The following is a 15,008-nucleotide window of genomic DNA, read 5'->3' on the forward strand; positions in this document are numbered from 1 at the left end:
AAAGGTCAGCAAAGATGCACGGAATGTTGGTAAAGTTACGTGGAAAAGTTGCATTAAAAGTTAGTAGTGTAACACGAAAGGTCAGCAAAGATGCACGGAATGTTGGTAAAGTTACGTGGAAAAGTTGCATTAAAAGTTAGTAGTGTAACACGAAAGGTCAGCAAAGACGCACGGAATGTTGGTAAAGTTACGTGGAAAAGTTGCATTAAAAGTTAGTAATGCAACACGAAAAGTCAGCAAAGATGCACGGAATGTTGGTAAAGTTACGTGGAAAAGTTGCATTAAAAGTTAGTAGTGTAACACGAAAGGTCAGCAAAGATGCACGGAATGTTGGTAAAGTTACGTGGAAAAGTTGCATTAAAAGTTAGTAGTGTAACACGAAAGGTCAGCAAAGATGCACGGAATGCTGGTAAAGTTACGTGGAAAAGTTGCATTAAAAGTTAGTAGTGCAACACGAAAGGTCAGCAAAGACGCACGGAATGTTGGTAAAGTTGCGTGGAAAAGTTACATTAAAAGTTAGTAGTGCAACACGAAAGGTCAGCAAAGATGCACGGAATGTTGGTAAAGTTACGTGGAAAAGTTGCATTAAAAGTTAGTAGTGTAACACGAAAGGTCAGCAAAGATGCACGGAATGTTGGTCAAGTTACGTGGAAAAGTTGCATTAACAGTTAGTAGTGTAACACGAAAGGTCAGCAAAGATGCACGGAATGTTGGTAAAGTTACGTGGAAAAGTTGCATTAAAAGTTAATAGTGTAACGCGAAAGGTCAGCAAAGACGCACGGAATGTTGGTAAAGTTACGGCTGATCTGCACTGGCTCGGAAGATGAATTCTGATTGGCTAAAAAAACAAAAAACTTGTGGCGTTGAATGCACGTTCATTGTCAGTATTGTTATGCAAATTCAAACTAGCTAATCATTTACAACCTTCCGAGCCAGTGCAGATTAGCCCTAAAGTTACGTGGAAAAGTTGCATTAAAAGTTAGTAGTGTAAACTGAAAGGTCAGCAAAGATGCATGGAATGTTGGTAAAGTTACGTGGAAAAGTTGCATTAAAAGTTAGTAGTGTAACACGAAAGGTCAGCAAAGACGCACGGGATGTTGGTAAAGTTACGTGGAAAAGTTGCATTAAAAGTTAGTAATGTAAACTGAAAGGTCAGCAAAGATGCACGGAATGTTGGTAAAGTTACGTGGAAAAGTTGCATTACAAGTTAGTAGTGCAACACGAAAGGTCAGCAAAGGTGCATAGAATGTTGGTAAAGTTACGTGGAAAAGTTGCATTAAAAGTTAGTAGTGTAACACGAAAGGTCAGCAAAGATGCACGGAATGTTGGTAAAGTTACGTGGAAAAGTTGCATTAAAAGTTAGTAGTGTAACACGAAAGGTCAGCAAAGATGCATGGAATGTTGGTAAAGTTACGTGGAAAAGTTGCATTAAAAGTTAGTAGTGTAACACGAAAGGTCAGCAAAGATGCACGGAATGTTGGTAAAGTTACGTGGAAAAGTTGCATTAAAAGTTAGTAGTGTAACACGAAAGGTCAGCAAAGATGCATGGAATGTTGGTAAAGTTACGTGGAAAAGTTGCATTAAAAGTTAGTAGTGTAACACGAAAGGTCAGCAAAGATGCATGGAATGTTGGTAAAGTTACGTGGAAAAGTTGCATTAAAAGTTAGTAGTGCAACACGAAAGGTCAGCAAAGATGCATGGAATGTTGGTAAAGTTACGTGGAAAAGTTGCATTAAAAGTTAGTAGTGCAACACGAAAGGTCAGCAAAGATGCATGGAATGTTGGTAAAGTTACGTGGAAAAGTTGCATTAAAAGTTAGTAGTGTAACACGAAAGGTCAGCAAAGATGCACGGAATGTTGGTAAAGTTACGTGGAAAAGTTGCATTAAAAGTTAGTAGTGTAACACGAAAGGTCAGCAAAGATGCACGGAATGTTGGTAAAGTTACGTGGAAAAGTTGCATTAAAAGTTAGTAGTGTAACACGAAAGGTCAGCAAAGATGCACGGAATGTTGGTAAAGTTACGTGGAAAAGTTGCATTAAAAGTTAGTAGTGTAACACGAAAGGTCAGCAAAGATGCACGGAATGTTGGTAAAGTTACGTGGAAAAGTTGCATTAAAAGTTAGTAGTGTAACACGAAAGGTCAGCAAAGATGCACGGAATGTTGGTAAAGTTACGTGGAAAAGTTGCATTAAAAGTTAGTAGTGTAACACGGAAGGTCAGCAAAGACGCACGGAATGTTGGTAAAGTTACGTGGAAAAGTTGCATTAAAAGTTAGTAGTGTAACACGAAAGGTCAGCAAAGATGCACGGAATGTTGGTAAAGTTACGTGGAAAAGTTGCATTAAAAGTTAGTAGTGTAACACGAAAGGTCAGCAAAGACGCACGGAATGTTGGTAAAGTTACGTGGAAAAGTTGCATTAAAAGTTAGTAATGCAACACGAAAAGTCAGCAAAGATGCACGGAATGTTGGTAAAGTTACGTGGAAAAGTTGCATTAAAAGTTAGTAGTGTAACACGAAAGGTCAGCAAAGATGCACGGAATGTTGGTAAAGTTACGTGGAAAAGTTGCATTAAAAGTTAGTAGTGCAACACGAAAGGTCAGCAAAGATGCACGGAATATTGGTAAAGTTACGTGGAAAAGTTGCTTGCAAAGTTGGTAAAGCAACATAAACAAATTCTGTGCATGACAACTCTTCAAATATGCAAAGTTGGGAAATTTATGTGGAAAGTCTGCAAAGTTGCGTTCAAAGTTGGTAAAGTTACGAGAAAGTTGGCAAAATTGCGTGCGAAATGAATTAGGTTAAATAGAAAGTTTGTATTGCGTGGACAGTTGGTAAAGTTACGTGGAAATGTCTGCAAAGTTGTGGACAAAGGTGGTAAAGTAACGTAGAAAGTCTGCAACATTGCGCAGAACATTGTGACAGTTAGCGTGCAACTTTGATAAAGTTATGTGGCAAGTCAATACACTTGCGTGCAAAGATGTTAATCTTACTTTGAAAATATCAAGGTTAGTAAATTTAGGATGAAAATTGCGTGCAAATTTGATAAAATTGGATAGAAAAGTTTGTATCATTGAACAAACAGTGTTTTCTAGCAACATGGAATTATTATAATATTATTTCTGATTGGCGCCAGCAAGGGAGATAATATTATCCCCCGAGTTGGTCCAATAACAGAGACAGTAATACGTAGTTACTGTATATAGTAATTTTCAAAATGTTCATAATTTTGGGTTAAATTGTGCTATTATTATTGCATTTTCTGCTGGTGAATTGAAATATTCATGGTCGCAATAATTCAATGTTGCTAGAAAACACTATTAACGATAAATCTGGAAATTTGTGCAAAAAGTTGCTGCAGTTACCCAACAATGATGCAAAAATGTGGAGAAAGATTGTCCATAGAAAATTTGTATAGCCATGTGACAAGTCGGTAAACATACGTGCTGCAAATTGATACGGTTGCGTGGAAAGTCTGTATTACCTCGTGTAGAGTCTGCATAGTTGCAAGGAAAGTAGCTAAAGTTATGTGGCAAGTTTTTATTCCAATGTAACACGTCTACAAATTTGCTAGCAAAGTGGATAAAATTAGGAAGAAAGTAGTGTGCAAAGTGGATAAAGTTAGGTAGAAAGTAGTGTGCAAAGTGGATAAAGTTAGGTAGAAAGTAGTGTGCAAAGTTGATAAAGTTAAGTAGAAAGTAGTGTGCAAAGTGGATAAAGTTAAGTAGAAAGTAGTGTGCAAAGTGGATAAAGTTAGGTAGAAAGTAGTGTGCAAAGTGAATAAATTTAGGGAGAAAGTAGTGTGCAAAGTGGATAAAGTTAGGGAGAAAGTAGTGTGCAAAGTGGATAAGGTTAGGTAGAAAGTAGTGTGCAAAATGGATAAGGTTAGGTAGAAAGTAGTGTGCAAAGGGGATAAAGTTAGGTAGAAAGTAGTGTGCAAAGTGGATAAAGTTAGATAGAAAGTAGTGTACAAAGATGATAAAGTTAGGTAGAAAGTAGTGTGCAAAGTGGATAAAGTTAGGTAGAAAGTAGTGTACAAAGTGGATAAAGTTAGGTAGAAAGTAGTGTGCAAAGTGGATAAAGTTAGGTAGAAAGTATTGTGTTCTGCAAAATGTTGGTGTAATTACATGGCATGTATGACAAAGTATGCAAAGTTGTTAAAGTTATTATGTGGAAACTCTGTATTGCCTCGTAACAAGTCTGCAAAGTTTGTGCTATTGCGTGACAATTCTGCGAAAATGCTGGCAAAGTTGGAAAAGTTACGTGTGAATATGCGACAACTACAAAAGTTGCTTGAAAAGTTGGTGAAGTTAGGTAGAAAAGTCTAAAAAGTTGCGTGTAAATTTGGTAAAGTTACTTAGTAAGTCTGCAAAGCTGCGGGAAAAGTAGATAAAGTTAAGTGGGAAGTCTGCATTGCCGCGTGATAAGTAAACAAAGTTCCGCAAAAAGGTGGTGAAGTTAGTGTCAAGTGTTAGTGAAGTTGTTTACTAAGTTGGCAACGTTTGGAAGAAAGTTGGGTGTGAAGTTGATAAACCTAGGGACAACTACAATATTGCGTGGAAAGTTTGTATAGTTAGGTGGCAAAGCTCCAAAACGTGCAAAGTTGGTGAACTTACGTTAATAATATGAAAATTGTTCCGTAAAATTGCTAAAGTTGGAAAAGTGGAAAACCTGTATTCCCATGTAAAAAGTCTTCAAAGTTGCGTGCAAAGTTGGGAAAGTTACATGGAAAACCTGTATTCCCATGTAAAAAGTCTTCAAAGTTGCGTGCAAAGTTGGGAAAGTTACATGGAAAACCTGTATTCCCATGTAATTAGTCTTCAAAGTTGCGTGCAAAGTTGGGAAAGTTACATGGAAAACCTGTATTCCCATGTAAAAAGTCTTCAAAGTTGCGTGCAAAGTTGGGAAAGTTACATGGAAAACCTGTATTCCCATGTAAAAAGTCTTCAAAGTTGCGTGCAAAGTTGGGAAAGTTACATGGAAAACATGTATTCCCATGTAATTAGTCTGCAAACTTACGTGCAAAGTTGGTAAAATTACATGGAAAACCTGTATTCCCATGTAATTAGTCTGCAAACTTACGTGCAAAGTTGGTAAAATTACATGGAAAACCTGTATTCCCATGTAAAAAGTCTTCAAAGTTGCGTGCAAAGTTGGGAAAGTTACATGGAAAACCTGTATTCCCATGTAAAAAGTCTTCAAAGTTGCGTGCAAAGTTGGGAAAATTACATGGAAAACCTGTATTCCCATGTAAAAAGTCTTCAAAGTTGCGTGCAAAGTTGGGAAAGTTACATGGAAAACCTGTATTCCCATGTAATTAGTCTGCAAACTTACGTGCAAAGTTGGTAAAATTACATGGAAAACCTGTATTCACATGTAATTAGTCTGCAAACTTACGTGCAAAGTTGGTAAAATTACATGGAAAACCTGTATTCCCATGTAAAAAGTCTTCAAAGTTGCGTGCAAAGTTGGGAAAGTTACATGGAAAACCTGTATTCCCATGTAAAAAGTCTTCAAAGTTGCGTGCAAAGTTGGGACAATTACATGGAAAACCTGTATTCCCATGTAATAAGTCTTCAAACTTGCGTGCGAAGTTGGTAAAGTTACATGGAAAACCTGTAATCCCATGTAATAAGTCTTCAAACTTGCGTGCGAAGTTGGTAAAGTTACATGGAAAACCTGTATTCCCATGTAATAAGTCTGCAAACGTACGTGCAAAGTTGGGAAAGTTACATGGAAAACCTGTATTCCCATGTAATAAGTCTGCAAACTTACGTGCAAAAATGGTAAAGTTACATGGAAAACCTGTATGACAAGGTAATAAGTCTGCAAACTTACGTGCAAAGTTGGTAAAGTTACATGGAAAACCTGTATTTCCATGTAATAAGTCTGCAAACTTACGTGCTAAGTTGGGAAAGTTACATGGAAAACCTGTATTCCCATGTAATAAGTCTTCAAAGTTGCGTGCAAAGTTGGTAAATTTACATGAAAAACCTGTATTCCCATGTAATAAGTCTTCAAACTTGCGTGCGAAGTTGGTAAAGTTACATGGAAAACCTGTATTCCCATGTAATAAGTCTGCAAACTTACGTGCAAAGTTGGGAAAGTTACATGGAAAACCTGTATTCCCATGTAATAAGTCTGCAAACTTGCGTGCAAAGTTGGTAAAGTTACATGGAAAACCTGCATTCCCATGTAATAAGTCTGCAAACTTACGTGCAAAAATGGTAAAGTTACATGGAAAACCTGTATGACAAGGTAATAAGTCTGCAAACTTACGTGCAAAGTTGGTAAATTTACATGGAAAACCTATATTCCCATGTAATAAGTCTTCAAAGTTGCGTGCAAAGTTGGGAAAGTTACATATGTAATAAGTCTTCAAAATAGCGTGCAAAGTTGGGAAAGTTACATGGACAACCTGTATTCCCATGTAATAAGTTTGCAAACTTGTGGGCAAAGTTGAGAAAGTTACATGGAAAACCTGTATTCCCATGTAATAAGTCTGCAAACTTGCGTGGAAAGTTGGGAAAGTTACATGGAAAACCTGTATTCCCATGAAATAAGTCTTCAAAGTTGAGTGCAAAGTTGGGAAAGTTACACGGAAAACCTGTATTCCCGTGTAATAAGTCTGCAAACTTACGTACAAAGTTGGTAAAATTACATGGAAAACCTGTATTCCCATGTAATAAGTCTGCAAACTTACGTGCAACGTTGGGAAAGTTACATGGAAAACCTGTATTCCCATGTAATAAGTCTGCACACTTACGTGCAAAGTTGGTAAAGTTACATGGAAAACCTGTATTCCCATGTAATAAGTCTGCAAACTTACGTGCAAAGTTGGGAAAATTAATCGGAAAACCTGTATTCCCATGTAATAAGTCTGCAAACTCACGTGCAAAGTTGGTAAAGTTACATGGAAAACCTGTATTCCCGTGTAATAAGTCTGCAAACTTACGTGCAAAAATGATAAAGTTACATGGAAAACCTGTATTCCCATGTAATATATAAGTCTGCAAACTTACGTGCAAAGTTGGTAAAGTTACATGGAAAACCTGTATTCCCATGTAATAAGTGTGCAAACTTACGTGCTAAGTTGGGAAAGTTACATGGAAAACCTGTATTCCCATGTAATAAGTCTGCAAACTTGCGTGCAAAGTTGGTAAAGTTACATGGAAAACCTGTATTCCCATGTAATAAGTCTGCAAACTTACGTGCAAAGTTGGTAAAGTTACATGGAAAACCTGTATTCCCATGTAATAAGTGTGCAAACTTACGTGCTAAGTTGGGAAAGTTACATGGAAAACCTGTATTCCCATGTAATAAGTCTGCAAACTTGCGTGCAAAGTTGGTAAAGTTACATGGAAAACCTGTATTCCCATGTAATATATAAGTCTGCAAACTTACGTGCAAAGTTGGTAAAGTTACATGGAAAACCTGTATTCCCATGTAATAAGTGTGCAAACTTACGTGCTAAGTTGGGAAAGTTACATGGAAAACCTGTATTCCCATGTAATAAGTCTGCAAACTTGCGTGCAAAGTTGGTAAAGTTACATGGAAAACCTGTATTCCCATGTAATATATAAGTCTGCAAACTTACGTGCAAAGTTGGTAAAGTTACATGGAAAACCTGTATTCCCATGTAATAAGTGTGCAAACTTACGTGCTAAGTTGGGAAAGTTACATGGAAAACCTGTATTCCCATGTAATAAGTCTGCAAACTTACGTGCTAAGTTGGTAAAGTTACATGGAAAACCTGTATTCCCATGTAATAAGTCTGCAAACTTACGTGCAAAGTTGGGAAAGTTACATGGAAAACCTGTATTCCCATGTAATAAGTCTGCAAACTTACGTGCAAAGTTGGTAAAGTTACATGGAAAACCTGTATTCCCATGTAATAAGTCTGCAAACTTACGTGCAAAGTTGGGAAAGTTACATGGAAAACCTGTATTCCCATGTAATAAGTCTGCAAACTTACGTGCAAAGTTGGTAAAGTTACATGGAAAACCTGTATTCCCATGTAATAAGTCTGCAAACTTACGTGCAAAGTTGGGAAAGTTACATGGAAAACCTGCATTCCCATGAGTCTACAAAGTTGCGCGAAAAGTTGGTGAATATAAGAGGCAAGTGTGCAACGTTGTTGCGTGGACAAGTCTGGAAAGTGTGCATTCAAATATGATAAAGGTTTGTGGTAAGTCGATAAACTTGGTAAAATTGCAAGGAAAGTTTGTACGCGGAAAGTATGTAGTGTCACGTAAAAAGTCTGCGAAGTTGGTAAAATTAGGAAGGAAACTGTGTACAAAATTGATAAAATTAGATAGAAAGCCAACAAAATTACGTGCAAAGTTGTTGCCACATGCATCATCTGTAATGTCTCATGATAAGTCTGCAAAGTTGCACAGAATGTTGGTGAAGTTGTGTGGATAAAATTAAGTGAAAAGTCTGTATTGCTACATGACAAATCTGTAAACTTGGGCAAGCAGTTGGAGAAGTTACGTGGCAGGTCAGTAAAGATGATGGCAAAGTTAGTGAAGTTTCATGAAAAGCCTGTATTATCTATCGCATGATAAATCTGCAAAATTGCACAAAATGTTTGTGAAGTTACTTGGAAAGTCTGCAATGTCTGCAAAGCGTATAAAGTTACGTATAATGTCTCCATTATCATGTGACAAATCTGTAAAATTGAGTGTGAAGTTCGTAAAGATACGTGGCATGTCTGCTAATTTGCGTGCAATGTTGATAATATATTTGTAATATCTGTATTTCCATGTGACAAATCGGCAAACTGCATAGTTGGCAATGTCATGTTGGTGAAGTCTACAAAGTTGTACGCAAAGTTGGTAAAATCTGCAAAGTTGCGTGCAATGTTACCTTGGACACCTATAAAGTTGCGTGCACGGCTGAGGAAAGTCTGTATTGCTACTTCGCGCGGCTGTGTAAAGTCGATGAAGTTGCATATTATCGGTAACACCTGAGTGGAGTGAAACAACTGCTTGACGTATCACCAATGATGGTTACAGTGAGTGTGAAGTTATATTATGATTGTTTCCCCGACAAACACTGCGTGGTGTTTACAATTGTGCAAATGTTTTCACTTTCTTTTTAAAAGTGCCGCCATATGTCAGCCAGGCACGAAACCTTCAGTTTCAAAGAAAAAACAGTATGTGCCACCTCTCCCCGCCATAGACACGTAGTATTTTTTTTTTACAGTGAACACGAGTCAGGCGTTGCGGGAGAGTTCATTTTCAATGAGCTTCTTTGGCTTCCCCATTTCTCGTTTTACTGCTTCACTGTACTGTATTTACTAAATTCGTTCAAGCTGTACTTCGAAAACTCAAATTTATTGGCGCTGTATACCCAGGAGTATACCCACTTGACTTTTCACCTCCGTTTTCACTGTTCCTGAAACTTACCAACCGATGTGCAAAGAACAAAGAGGGTCTAATAAATTATGTTTCATTTTCAATGTCCAATGGGTTACTTTTTGATATTTTCAGGAATGAAGGTGTCATATTTTTTGCTGTGTTGCTACATATTGTGTGATATGTGGTAATGATAGGTCCATTTTACCGTGATCTTGAACCAGTGTAGCTTGGTTTTCATTTATTTTTGCAACTTTCAAATTTCCACTCACAAATTTATAACTTCTACAACTTTGCAGCTTAATTTTTTGACTTTCCACTTTTGTGCTATTATAAACATCGCATACACTGCTTTTCGGGGAAACAATCATGATATTATCACTGTAAACTCTAATTGCGGCTACGCCATTTCAAAATTGGTAAAGTTGTGTTGAAAGTTGGCAAGGTTGCACGCATAATTGTTAAATCTAAGTAGAAAGCTAGTATATATACATTGAAAATCTGCAAAGTTTATAATTTATGTATAAAGTCTAAATTTTAAAGGTAAAAAGGTAAATTTTAAAAGAAAAGTCTGTATGTGTACATGGAAAGTCTGAAAAGTTGTGTTTAAAGTTCACTTTCAACTGCACTTTCACAACTCATTTTGTTTTTCCTACTTTTCACTCTATTGTACTGTGCAAATCATTTTAGCAACTTTACAGATTAGTTTTTCAACTTTCCATTCAATTTTTTCAACTGTCAAACTGAATTTTTGACTTTCCTCCCCTCTTTCACAAATTTCCAGATTGGTTTTCAACGTGTTTCCCCTTCTACACAACTTTGCAACAGCTTTACAGCTTGGGGCTGATTTTCCACAAGGCCCTAAATCAGAATTTATTGGCACCCCCTTGCCAACAAAAGTTTATTTGAACAAATAATTACTAAACCCTAAACTTTAGGTGTCCGAAAGTTTTAAAAAATGCTTTGTCATGGTTTAACTAAATACATGTACTCTAGCCTATAAGTATTCCATTCTAGTATTCTAGCATACATAAATACAGGGTCATTACAAAAACTTCTATTGTGTGCTTTGTACACTGGAGTAAAAAATGCTAAAATCTTTTATTTTAAGTTTCTGAAATACCAATATATGCATACATGCAAGATATCTTGTCTGCTAAACACAGCCATGGACACTTACTAAATTTTGTGACTCGTTTAGTATAATAGAAAGGGTGTACAATCTTCAAATAACCAGGGTCAGTATTCAAATAGTTGGGGGTCAAGACCAAAAATTCATGATTCAGGCATTTTATAATAAATGCTTCCTATTAATAATTGCAAATAATATTTATGAGATATGTCAACGTCATAACCTTGTTAAACTTATTAGCATATGTTGTACCCAGTGTGCATGCTTTGGGCCTTTTTTCTGTATTGCACAATGCATGCGTCATCACAGTGAGGTCAATTGAAGTTTACATTTCATTCAAGGTAACGTTCAGCACCATCAATGAGGTTTCAATCAAACCTCATTGATGGTGCTGAACATTATATTTGTATTCAAAGCCCACACATAAGAGACGCTACCAGATATACCGTATGCTGAAATTACAGGATTTGTACACACTCCCACCATGTCATACGCTGTTATATGCAATTACAATCCTGGTTCCCCATAACTCGTATGTGTATATGTATAGTTACTTGCATGAGTAGCCATGCTGTTTCAACTGTAATAACCACATTTATGGTCAGCATTTTGTGAAGAAAATGAATATTATTCACAAGATGCTGACCATTAGTGTGGCCGTTACACTTGAAATGGCATAGCTACGAGTTGCAATTAACCACTTAGACTACAACAATCTAACGAAAAACGCAAAATAAATGCACACACCGAGTGACGAAGAATAAAAACACACCATTTTGTTTTCAAATTTTATTTCTTTCACATAAGTGGGTCATTTCTCCAATTAAAAATCGACAAATGCATGTATATTTAAAAAAAACAAAAAAAAACTGAAAGAATGAAATACAAAACTGGAAATCAAACTCCCGGTATGGATCTACATCAAGTTTAGGTGTGCATTGTGGGATACATGATGTCATATCCTGTTAGCTGTTGCATTATAGATCTTTTTATATATTTATACATTTTTCAGGAAAGAAAACAAGCAATTTGTTACTACCAACTTATATAAACAAAATAAGATAAGAAAAGAAGAGAGAACTTATAATGCAATTTAGTCAACAGGAAGTGACATATTGAAGTAGAACAGCAATAAATGGCTACTGTAAAACCATTTATATTCACTGGCATTTAATTTTGATGTTTTGAGCAAATTCACTGGTTTTCAAGTTCACAAACTTGGCAGAGGAACAATACCGGTAAGTTCTATTGTTATTTTTCATGTTCAAGTGGATTTAATTCAGCAGATTTTACTTATCAGCAAAAATAACAAAATTAAAACCCAGTGAATAATTAATGCATTTACAGTATTCTGTGAATTATTCTTACACAGTATAGTTGTACGTAAATAATCTTAAACAAACTTAATATTTATCTGAAGGTAGTTATATATATTCAGAATGCGAGTCAAACTTTACAAGAAATAATCACTGAAAATAAGAAAAGAATCATACAATACATTGAGAGGAGTTTCTAGTTTGTGTCACAGAATATAAAAAACTTGCCTTCATTTTTATTTATATCTTAAAATTAACAGAAATTTGAAACTCTGTGAAATAATTAGATGTTAATATCATGTAATAACACGTATGGTAGTACCATATTTACATAGCAAACTAAACTGGTTGCTTATGTCAGTAAGTTTTGCCAAGACACGTCTAGTAACACTATGCTACAGATGCAAGTACAGCAGCAAAAAAATTACAATTTGTTTCATAAAATTAAAATATACTACATCAGAATGTAATTTTCCATGATAGGGGGGCGGGGGTGGGGGTGGGGGGTGTAGTGAATGGGATACAACTTTATATGCAGCAAAGGACCTATCGAATACGCCATAACTGTGGCACTTGAAATACTAAGTGAAAAATGTCTCAAATCATCAGGATAATTATATGCATTTTCCAAGATTTTGTTTTTAAATTTCCCACATGATGGTTTGTTCCAACCCATTGCCAATCTAAACATCACATCTGGGAGCAATCACAGTGTAACTAAAAGTCATATATCAAATGGAGAGGGAGCACTCACTAGCAACAAATTGCACACCATTGCATCATGTACTTGAATCTCTTGGAAACAGCAACATGATGTTTTAGTGAAATTGGCTTAATGTATAACTTAACAAAATTGTTGTCTTTTTCACATTACTCAACCCAGGTACTCCTAAATAAATCTAAATAACATGCAATTGCATTAAAAGCAGAAATTGAGGCAACGAGACAGCATAAGAACATCAAAAAACATGCCTCAAACAACCTTTGACCCACATTAAGTACAAATATAAAATTCAAAAGAACACCTCTCATACAATTACTTTATACAGAGCACTAGCAATCTCTGTACATATGTACATTTGCATATGATTGACTTTAAAAACAATACCCAATAGATCATTTCCATGATAACTAAAGGTCACACACATCCTGGTACTATCATTGATTTAAAAATCAAATATTCATATTTCAGCTCAAATTCCTAGATTTGTCTATTTAGCTACTGGAGTGAAATAATACTGTTGAAAACAAAAAGACACATTAAAATGCCCCAATTATGCAGGTTTCTCATGTTGTCATAGCAACAAAAGTACCAGGATGTATGAACTTTAGGGGTCATGCAAAACTGCCTATAGCATTAGCTAATTGTACAAGAAATGGGACAAGACCATAAAATTATAATAAGAAATAGCTGCATGGTAATTGACAAAGAAATCAAACTATTGTTATATCTCAGTGATGCATTCATTAAACTCAAACAGTTTAGTTATAAAGCGATAACAATGAGCAGCAACAAATAAAATGCATTCTTTTTAAAATTTCGCAAGTACATTTTTGGACTCAACATGATTTACTTTTTTCAAGGTCAGAAAATTGATACCATTGGAGGTAGAAAATGTTTTAACACAATCCTTGCACAGGATAACTTTTTCACCAGCAGACTTTCTTGCCCAAATATTTCTGCACTTTTTTTTTCATATAATCTTCATTATTTCTGGAACTCTAATTTTGAAGCCAACAGACACAATTTTCAGTTTTTACTCAAAAAATTTGGCTATTTTTGTCAATTTTGCCAATTTGTGAAGAAAAGATGGAACTGATGATGAAAAGGTTAAAGGTTACCATAACAGTCAGCTCTCAATAAAAGAAATACTTTCTCATCTACAGCAAGAAATGAATGACTGCTTGCGAAAGAGCTTTTCATCCAGTGTTCAAATAATTTATGAAATACCTACATGTAAATATTCAGGAAAAAAATTGAAAAGCAGTTGAGATGACATAGTTTTTTAAGTAAATTGACACTATTAACACTGCATCAGAAAGATGCCCTTGCTTATGGAGAGAAAATGTCCATTTCAAATGACACCATATTTGATCAATTGACTGACTGGTATGCCAAATTTGTAGCAGTGGTGCATTTCTCCTATTGAGACCACCAGAAGAGATGGTAGATGTATTCTTATTAATCAGTGTACATTTCTACCAAAAGTGTAAAGGGTTTATTTTTGTTTAATTTGCCAAAAGCTAATTGCACTTAATTAAAACCCTGTGAATGCATACTAGTTAATAGAATGTATTGTTTCCTTTAAAAAACAGTGAATTTAAAACCAAGTGAATAATATCCCTGCAATACAAACTCTACTAAAATTAAAGTGAATATTTCTTAGAGAATACTCTGTGTACACAATATTTATTAATCAGGATACATGTCCACCATTCATGCTCACACGTAGATGACTGAGGTTACCCAGGGTTAACATTATCAAGCATTTATATCCACTAACAGTGCTTGGTCACTTTGGGTATACATAATTAATCAGGATACATATCTACCAAGTAGTGCTAGAGGTTACCCTGGGTACACATTATTAACAAGAAAGTAAAGTTGAAAACAAAAACAAATGAGAATTGTATAGATCTCTTGTATCTGATAGTTTATCAAGCAGGCTTTACTAAAGACACCTGCATCTTAACATGGAAAACCTTAAACCATGGCAACAGTAGCATCAAAAGTGGTGAAACTATAATACACAACTATGTGAAACTCAAGCTGGGAAAAATGATTTTAACAAAAAGCTTTTCTCAAATCAGTCTTAATCACACACACACATGCACACCTGAGGTAAAATAGTGTGAAAAAGGGAAAGCAAGTGTTTGTTTATTTTGTAAGTACAATACAGCATGTTCGGTAGATGATGACACTCTTAAGCCAAACATGTCTCCACATGAATATATTTTTTGACCAGCAAGACTCAATCTACTTGAAAAATTATCTGATTAAATATTACAATTTGATAAATAGTGAATTATTTAAAAAAAAAAAAAAGATTCTTGAAGACAAATGTTGGCCTACCATAATGGGCAATCGTCTGAACAACTTTGTAATTTCTTTGTTCCAATATCACTGTAAATTTACGCTTTTCATCTTGGTCCACATTAATTTGAACCAGGTGAGAACAAGAAAGCAAACACACACACAGGGTA

The sequence above is a fragment of the Saccoglossus kowalevskii genome, chromosome 8 (assembly GCF_978046115.1).
Source record: "Saccoglossus kowalevskii chromosome 8, keSacKowa6.1, whole genome shotgun sequence".
Classification (NCBI taxonomy): domain Eukaryota; kingdom Metazoa; phylum Hemichordata; class Enteropneusta; family Harrimaniidae; genus Saccoglossus; species Saccoglossus kowalevskii.